Here is a 10,037-nt window from a genome sequence, read left to right on the forward strand (position 1 = left end):
ATTTTAAAAAAATTTCATTGTACATAAAATGCTATTTTGAAATTTTTTGTTATTGAAGCTGAAGGCTTTAGATTTGGGGTATTGGGTCTACTTGTGGCAGTCCTCAGCAGTTAAAGCGTGTTATTTCTTGCAGGCGTCCTTTAAATAAAATGGTGAAGGTAGCGAAAATTTACTTTGACTTACTTAAGGTCGGAAATTCATTATCAAACAGAGGACTTGCACAAAACAAATTTAGCCCTCTAGGGCTAATTGTCCTTTTTCAGTGAAGCAACCGTGGTCTAATCCTAAAATCTATTAAGTTTTATGATTACTTCTGGTCAGAGATGGGTTTTTGAAAGATGAATGCCGCGTTTTTTAAATTTGCTAAATTTAAACATAGTATACAACTATTTATCTAATTATTTCGCTTTTGTTGGTACAGCTTTCGTAAAAGAAAAACAAATTATCTTTAATCCACTTTTGCTGCATATTAACCCTTTACAGTCGGGCCCCTTGCCGCACCTTAATCGGTCAGGGGGGGGGCGTTCAACGCCCCCCCTAATTATCTCAGTTCATATTAGAGCTAGAGGGCTAAATTTTTTTGTGCAAGTCCCCTGTTTGATAATGAATTTCCGACCTTTTATAAGTCTAAGTCAATTTTCGCTTCCTTCACCCATTTATTTAACAACCTTTGTTTTTAGGTCTTTTTTTATTTAAAAATTTTAAACGGCTGTAATTTTCTTATTTTTGAAGCTAGAAGAAAAATTTTTTCCCAGAAAATGTTTATTTTTATGTAAATTTTACATTAGAAATATCAAAATATAAATTTCAGCGGCCGCAGCTGTACTTTGCAGCTGCCAGCCGCCGCAGTCGGCGGTCGGCGGGAAAACGGCGGCGTATCTTCATGAAATTTTAATACGTTATGTAGACATGTAAGAAAAGCTTAAGTTTAAAATTTGAAGTCTCTAAGTAAAAAATTGCGGCCACAGGAGCCTTTTAAAGATTTCTGGAGACCTGGAGGATCAGGACCTGCAGGATCATACCTGGAACCTGAAAGTGACATGAACACCTGTATTTCATATAAAGATGTACTACTGGAGGATTTTTTAGTATTTTGGTATGATAAAATGCTTTGTTTTAGTCAAAAAAATATTTTTGCTCTTTACCTGGATGACCCTGCCAGGTTTGCTGGCATCCTGTGCCCGCCAGGATGGAGATATTCAAAAAATTCCAACTCTCAGTTATGTGTCATACCCATACTTAAAAAGTCAAGCAGTTTGGGCTCTTTATCTTTCACACACAGAAAATGAGATAGAAAAAAACGGATGGGGGGGCGTTCAACGCCCCCCCCCCCGACCGTTAAGGGTTAAGTAATGCATCTTTTTAGAGCTGTATTAGACATTATACAAATAGCTAAAATAATAATTTTAAAATTTTGAACTCTTAAGTTGTATACTCTGTTGAAATTCTATCGTCTTTGTTCAATCAATCAATGACTAAAAATGTCGAAAAACGCGGCATTCATCTTTCAAAAACCCATCTCAGACAATGAATGTAGAATATACGTGGATATTACGACCGGCGAAAAATTGTCAATTTAGGTTGCAATTTCCCATGTCATTTATTATCCAGTTCAAATTAATTCAGTTGGGGGGAATGGGGTATATCGTTCTAATACCCTGTACAAGTTTACTACAAGAGTAATAATTAATTTCTCGTATTCATTCGAATCCCATGGATAGGAACTGGTTCTCATCCATACGAAAAAACTATGTCCATCATCGTATTATATCCAGCTTTCTACAAATATAGAAATGTACATTCATAAGATTAAAACTAGTTTTTTTAGCCCATGCCTTCGGCGCCTCGGGGCTAAAAAACTAGTTTTAATCTTATAATTGTACATTCTATATCCGCGGAAAGCCGTTTATAATATGATGCGAGAAATAACTATTCTCGTATTCATTCGAATCCGGTGGATAGGAACCAGTTCTCATCCACACGAAAAAACTATGTCCATCATCGTATTATATCCAGCTTTCTACAAATATAGAAATGTACATTCATAAGATTAAAACTAGTTTTTTAGCCCATGCCTTCGGCGCCTCGGGGCTAAAAAACTAGTTTTAATCTTATAATTGTACATTCTATATCCGCGGAAAGCCGTTTATAATATGATGCGAGAAATAACTATTCTCGTATTCATTCGAATCCGGTGGATAGGAACCAGTTCTCATCCACACGAAAAAACTATGTCTAGCATCGTATTATATCCAGCTTTCTATGAATAAAAAAATGTACAATCATAAGATTAAAACCAGTTTTTTATCCGGTGCCTTCAGCACCCCGGGGCTAAAAAAAACTGGTTTTAATCTTATAATTGTACATTCTATATCCGCGGAAAGCTGTTTATAATACGATGCGAGAAATAACTATTATTAAGATTAAATTAATAGTAATTCCATTGACCAGACAAATATATTTTATAAATAATGTTTATCTTTAAAATGTCGGCTTTTTAGGATTTATTTCTTAGTACAGATATCAATGCTTTTATTTTGTTAATAGAACGGTAGCGATGGATGTAGAAAATACGCGGATATATTTCAAGAGGAAATTTTGTTATCAACTTAGGTTGCTAACATGGACCATATTTCATGGTCAGTTCGTTTATCCAGTCGGACGGGATTAGGGAAAGAGGTGGATTAGGGGTATCGTCAGCCAGCTGCGAGTTTAACTTTTTTTAGAGTACTAGCGGTTTCGCCCCTAGCCTCTAGGGGCTTTGCCCTAAGAGGTGACAAAATTTTTTTTTTGGCGAAATACTTGAAAGGACCAAGGAAATCTCCAAAAAAAAATGGAGGGGGATTTTTTGTTTTTTGGGGGGATTGGGGGTGTCCCACCCCCCAAGAAAATAGCATAAAACCACCACAGGACCAGTAGGTATATTCCCTGAAGAGTAGAATCCGATCGGTTCAGTGGTTACCGAGATCTTAAGGGACGGACGGACAGACAGACGGACGGACAGACAGACAGACGGACAGACATTGTTCTACTTTGTATTATAGATATGAAAATCTTGTGCAATATATAAATAATAATATTGTTTGTCCGCAACGCAATTGGGAAAATGTGATATTCTCGCCTAAGATAGACGGTGGAAATTTTGGGTAATGATTCACTGTGCCAATGGGTATCCAGTTTAAAATTTACTTGGTCGGCCTGTCGGTCGATCCTTCTTCAGAATACCACGATTAAAATTGCACTAATAAAAAATTGAGGGGTAATAGATTCTGTTTTTAAAAGCGAAGCTTTTCTATAATTAGGTTTGGTCCGTCCGTACGTCCGTCCGTCCGTCCGTCCGTCCGAGATAGTTAGCTTATATTCGTTAATTTAGGCATGTTAGAATTGTCCTATCGATTTCAAACTTTGCATGGTGATTCCTGTAGTAGTTAGGTACGATTTAAAAGCGTAGCAACTCTATAATCTTTACCAGAATGTCCGTACGTCCATTTTGAACATGTTGATTTTTAACTTTTTTAACTAAAAAAATTTTCAGATAATGTTAATGTTCGTTTGTCCTACCGTTTTAGAGCTTCGCTTTTATGGATGTTGTCATTCTTGTTTATTATTCAAGTCAAAAATGTTTGTCTTAAAAGCAGCGGTTGGGCATTAGAAAGAATACTCCCCCACCCCCTCATTTGAATTTTTATTCAAAAATTGGTGTGATGTGGGGAAAGCACCAAAAACAGCCAATAGGTGTATGTATATGGCAGGGACATAAAGGGATAAGACAATGGCCGATAATTTGATGAACATCCCCAATGATGATTAACCAAACTACCCCTTCTGTTGATTAGAATTAGTAGTTAAAACGTTTGAACACTCAAATCAATGACCAAACTAATCAAAATTCTCCAAAGATATGCCAATGAATAAGAAAACGTTATTTAATCTTAGGGAACTAGTGTAATAAACAGCCAATTGTCCCCTCCCTCCCTGTGTCTTTATTGCTCTAATAGGGGATGAATGGGGTTATTTTGAAAAGAAAATCTTTTATATAATTAGGGTCGGTCCGTCCTTACAACATGCTATATTGTAAGATAGTATAATCCTATGCATCTGATTTTTGGAATAAAGATTGCTAGGTAACAAGGTACAATATCATAAGCGAAGCAACTCTAAAGGCAAGGCCTTAAGGTAAGCATGTCCTTAAAAAATATTCTGTAATTTGTAGACTTATAAATTATTCTTTAATTTCAGCTTATTAAGTTCTGAACTCTACAAGTGTTAATGTTTGGTATACTACATTATACTACAGGGAAAGAATGTTTTTATTATTTGTTTAAAATTAACAGTTTGCATTGTCGTCCTAGGAATCACCTCTGAAAACAAACAAAAATTTGAAAGTAGTCCAAAAATGATTAAATCAGACAGAAGACTTGGTTGTGACCTTTTTAAAAGTAATAAAATACCCAAATTGTAGTACAAGTATAAATAGTTACGTTATGAAACATATAACTTACATTTTAAAAAGTTTAGCTTTTCTATAGTCAGGGTCGATCCATCCGTAAAGTTAGCTCATTTTGTTAATTTAGACATGTTGAAATTGCCTATCGATTTCAAACTTTGCATGATAATTCATATAACACTAAGGTACTATTTAGAAAGCATAGCAACTCTGTAATCGTTTCCAGGAAGTCTGTAGAAACATTTAAAACATGTTAGTTTTTTAATTTTTTGACAACAAATTTTTGTATGCTTTAATTATCCTATTTATCTGATTTTTGGAATACTAATTCGTAATTAAATAAGATAAAATTTTATAAGCGAAGCATCTCTATAAACAAGTTCTAAAATTTACTTTAACTTTGTTTAGACTAATGCAATATTATTCTGCTTATTCAGCTCTGATACTCTATTCGTTTAATGTTAGAAGCTTCCATGAAATTGGTTATTAGCTGTTTTATTTGCACACCCTAATGAACTAAAGAGAAGGATGTGACACCTTTATTTATAAGCTAAATGCAAATAAACAAAATAAGTGTTTAAACATTTAAGCTAAAACTATAAAAACTGGACATCGAAAATTGAAATTATTTTGTTAAAAATAGTGGGATAAATAAAATAATAAAAAAGCTTACTTGAAAAATAACATAAATTGTAACTTTTTGAATATTAGTATAACATACAATCACAAACAGACACAATAAACACATATCATTATAAAAGTAACAGGATCTGCGTCTTCTGTATGTACCGAAATATCTTAATAACCACTGTAAGTGTACAGGTATAGTTCTCCTTTACAATGTAGCTTTACTTAGGTCTTGTAATGGTTTATTGGGGGAGGGTACCACTACCCTCCCAAGAAAAATCGCCCCTAGAAATAATCCAATAAAGAATAATTCTTAAAAAAATATTTCATAAATTGCTATTTTTAAGAGAAATTAATTTGGTGTTTTGATTAGAATCCATTGATAAATTTGCTTGAAATTAGTTCATTGATTCAGTTACTTGAAAACCATTTGAATATCAACCTTTAAATCTCAATGTTAATATTAATAAAGAGAAAAGCATATTTCCATTTTCACGGACATTTACTATTTGTGTATTAGATATTGACTTTGTTTTGATTCAAGCTAGTAAATCTAATATTTCTTACTTACTATGACAAAGCTTTTCTGTAATTAGGGTCGGTCAGTCCGTCCGTCCTTCAGTCCGTAACGGTTAGCTCTTTTCGTTAATTTAGGCATGTTAGAGTTGTCCTATCGATTTCAAACTTTGCATGGGGATTTCTGTAGTAGTTAGGTACAATTTAGCAACAATTTTAGCAACTCTATAATCGTTACCAGAATGTCCGTACGTCCATTTTTAACATGTTGATTTTTAACTTTTTTAACAACAAATTTTTATATCATAGAGTCATTCGATTGATCTGATTTTTGAAATACTGATTCCTAGGACAATAAAGTACAATGTTATAAGCAAAGCATCTCTATACTCAAGTCCTAAAAATGTAAGTATGTCCTTAAACATTATCCTGTATTAGTGCAGTTTTTCAACAAATTTGATTAAATTTTGTTTCTAATTTTATATATTTAAATTCTAATTATTCAGTTATGGCACTCTACAAGTGTTAATGTTCGTTTGTCCTACGTTTCAGAGCGTCGCTTTTATGGATGTTGTCATCCTTGTAAATCACTAGGAATGAAGGAATATTATTTTCTAAGCCGCTGTTTTTTTTGTGAAGATATTATCTTTTTTTAGAACATTGTTTTTTTTACTTTGAATTAAAAATATTAGTAGATGCATTAAAATGTTACAAGTTTTGATTATCAGTATTTTACTTTTTGTTAGTAATTTTCATGGTGTTCAAGGTTTACACGAACTGGGCAACGAAACTGTTCATAAACACGAGGTAAATTTATAAGGCAACTCGGAACTAACAAAACTGGTTTTAGTATTATAAATTTTCATTTTGATATCAGCGGAAAGCTGTATATAATATGATGCGATGAATAACTATTATCAAACCATTGATCATATCTTAAAAGGTTATTGTTAGTTAGGTCTTAGGATCGAGTTACGCAGGGACCGGTAGCCGCGCGTAACCATCGATCAGGGAAATCAACCTTTTATAATTCTTAAAATCCGTTACAAGTCTAGACCAGACCAAACTATGTCAATTAATTTTGTTTTAATTTTTAAAGCATCATAAAGGATTTTAATTAAGGCTTAAGATGCACGGCTTTCGAGCCTTGTAAATAGTAACGACCGGACAGACAGACGCAGGGTCGGACAAGTCCTAAATATAGAAAGGCTTAATAATAGTAATTTAGGGACAGGGAAAAGTGTCATGTGTTACATCATGAAAATACATCTAAAAGGAAGGATGACAGGAGAAGTGGGAAAGGAAACACCTAAAAAAAGAGACGTATTTTTATGACGTCACACATGACACTTTCCGCTGTCCCGTAATTTGATTTAAACTTTAGGAAGAAAACAACGATTCTGTGAAAATTCTACCAACTTTACTACAAATATTTCTGACTATTTTACTCGGATGGATAACTGGACAATTCAAAATCATCAGTAAGTTTATTTAAAATTATTTCAATTATCATGACATTTATGTAGGTAAGTAAATCCCTTAAATTCACTATTTTTTTACTTTGTCAGCTCTTTGAGGGAATACACCTATAAGTTTATTGAGAAGGTAATATGAATAAATGTAAAAGAGTATATGTATAACCCAGACAAATAACTTTCAGGTGACCTTTTTCGTCAGCTTGCGAATTGCTTTTGCTCTTATGTAGCGACTTGGCTGTGCTGATATTATCGATGCTATTGGCTAATATTCATCAAAGACCCAATTGGTGGTCGGCACAGGGATGGGTCCCCTACCCTTGCACATAGAGTCTTGCCCGCTCTAGTATTTTAAATATGTTTGCAAATTTTAATTGCAAAATGAATTTTTCCATTAAGGATAAATAGAGATAATATATAGAGATAAAGACTCTCAGATTCTATTTATTCAGAATTTTTAGACTGCTATACATTAATGAATTAAAATATAGCTTTGCTCATTTATTCTAGATAAAGAACAGACCAAAGGATTGGACATATTTGTTGGAAGATTCGCTCTGCCTGTCCTAATATTTTCATCCTTGGCCAAGCTTGACTTTGGACAGGTAATAATATTTCTCGTATTCATTCGAATCCGGTGGATAGGAACCAGTTCTCATCCATACGAAAAAAACTATGTCTAGCATCGTATTATATCCAGCTTTCTACGAATATAAAAATGTACAATCATAAGATTAAAACCATTTTTTTAGCCAGTACCTCCGGCACCTCGGGGCTAAAAAAACTGGTTTTAATCTTATAATTGTACATTCTATATCCGCGGAAAGCTGTTTATAATATGATGTGAGAAATAACTATTCCAGTATGGAATTAAAACCTTATAATATCCACTGGATTAGAACCAGTTCTCATCCATACTGAAATTCATGTATATTTTTGCATTACAGACAACTTTCCACGATTATTAAAATTTAAAAAAAATAATACCAGTTTTGTTGGCCTGGGACTTCAGCCATTCGGGGCTAACAAAATGATTTGAATATTATAATGATTTATTTTAATATCCGCGGCAAGCTGTCTATAATACATGCGATTAATATCTATCAGAATTATAATTTTCATTGTGTTAATTCTTTGAGGAGGGGTATGTGGTAAAGCAGGGGGTATATTTACTATAGCCTGCTGCGAGTTTCACTTCATTAGAGAACCTAAAAATTCCGGTGTAACATCCAAGTAATAATATATCCATTATTTTAGATCGAATGGAGTTTTCTACTGGGTATTGCTGTAACAAAAACATTAGTTTTTTTGGTCGTCTTCGTTGTAGAATATCTTCTAGAACCAAAACCACGCAACCTCTCAAGGAAAGTAATATATTTAATTATACAGGACAATGAAATTATGTTCACCCCCAATTATGACAAAAATACCCTGTCTGAAGATATTAAATGGTGGTGGAAAGGTTGGTACTCTCCTGATGTGTAGCAATTTATAAAAAAAAAAATTTAATTGTATAGAAATACATTTATCATGATTTGATATAATTCATTAGCACTAAATTAAAAATTAATTTTACATAAAATTTAATACATCTTAGGTTACATTAATTCTGTTTATAGATATATTCATTTACATTATAAAATTCGAGTAACTATACTACTATACTTAAATCAATCTTGACTGTCCTTTTCATTCATTCCAAATTTAATTCATTCTTTATTAATATATTTACAAGTTTCACAAATGATAGAAAATAATTCTAGCTATTTACAGGGCATGACATTTAAAATGTATTACTTTAATGAAGGCCATCGATATTTGCTATGTTGTGTACCCAAACAAATGATTTTGGAATGGGCCTACCTATCCTAGAGTCTGTCTATGGCGCAGGACATAAGGTAACTTTATATAGCAGCGCAGCTTCTCTATAATTAGGGTATAACGTCCATATTTGCTATGTTGTGTACCCAAACTAATGATTTTGGAATGGGCCTACCTATCCTAGAATCTGTGTATGGGGTAGGGCATAAGGTAACTTTATATAGCAGCGCAGCTTCTCTATAATTAGGGTATAACGTCCATATTTGCTATGTTGTGTACCCAAACCAATGATTTTGGAATGGGCCTCCCTATCCTAGAATCTGTGTATGGGGCAGGGCATAAGGTAACTTTATGTAGCAGCGTAGCTATTCTATAATTATGGTATGTACTAGGGTTGGGCCGGATATCCGGCCATTTTCAATATCCGGCCGGATACCGGATATTGAAACTATCCGGCCGGATATCCGGCAATATAATCTTTTATATTTTACAACAAAAATATCTGTTTTTTTTTAATCTTAAATGGCTGTAATTTTCTTATTATTGAAGCTAGAAGAACAATTTTTTCTGAATATGTTTATCTTTATGTAAAATTTATATTAGAAATCTCAAAACATAAATTTTGGCGGTGGCAGCAGTACTTCGCAGCTGCCAGCCGCAAATCGACGGTTGGCAGGTAAACGGCAACGGATTTTATGAAATTGTAATATGTCACGAAGATATATAAAAAAGCCTAAGTTTAAAATTTGAAACCTTCAAGTAAAAATTTGCGGTCACAGGAATTGTTTAAAGATTCCTAGAGACCTGGAGGTTCAGGACTTGCAGGATTATACCTGGAACCTGAAATCAACTTGAACACCTATATTACATATGAGGATGTACGACTATAGGATATTTTAGTATTAGATAACATGAAACGCTTTGTTTAAGTAAAAAAATATTTTTACTTTTTACCTGAATGACCTTACCAGATTTGCTGGCATCCTGTGCCTGCCAGGAAGGAGGTATTAAAAAATTTTTAACTCTCAGTTATGTGTACCCATATTTCGAAAGTCACTCAGTTATAGCCCTCTACCTTTTATACACAGAAAATGAGATAGAAAAAAACAGAGGGGGGGGGGGGGGGGGCAGGCATTTAACGCCACCTCCCC

The 10,037-nt window shown here is 33.6% G+C and overlaps 1 long non-coding RNA gene across 1 annotated transcript; it reads left to right on the forward strand.

Annotated features, from left to right (window-relative positions):
* The first annotated feature begins 6,303 nt into the window (after positions 1 to 6,303).
* LOC145331950 (uncharacterized) lies at positions 6,304 to 8,425 on the forward strand. Its single transcript, XR_013883969.1, has 4 exons — positions 6,304 to 6,397; positions 6,975 to 7,071; positions 7,576 to 7,670; positions 8,323 to 8,425. It is a non-coding gene; the product is annotated as an uncharacterized LOC145331950 (long non-coding RNA).
* Positions 8,426 to 10,037: the final 1,612 nt, after the last annotated feature.

Source organism: Acartia tonsa, chromosome 1 (assembly GCF_053477335.1).
Source record: "Acartia tonsa isolate MP-2025a chromosome 1, ASM5347733v1, whole genome shotgun sequence".
In the NCBI taxonomy this organism is placed as follows: Eukaryota; Metazoa; Arthropoda; class Copepoda; order Calanoida; family Acartiidae; genus Acartia; species Acartia tonsa.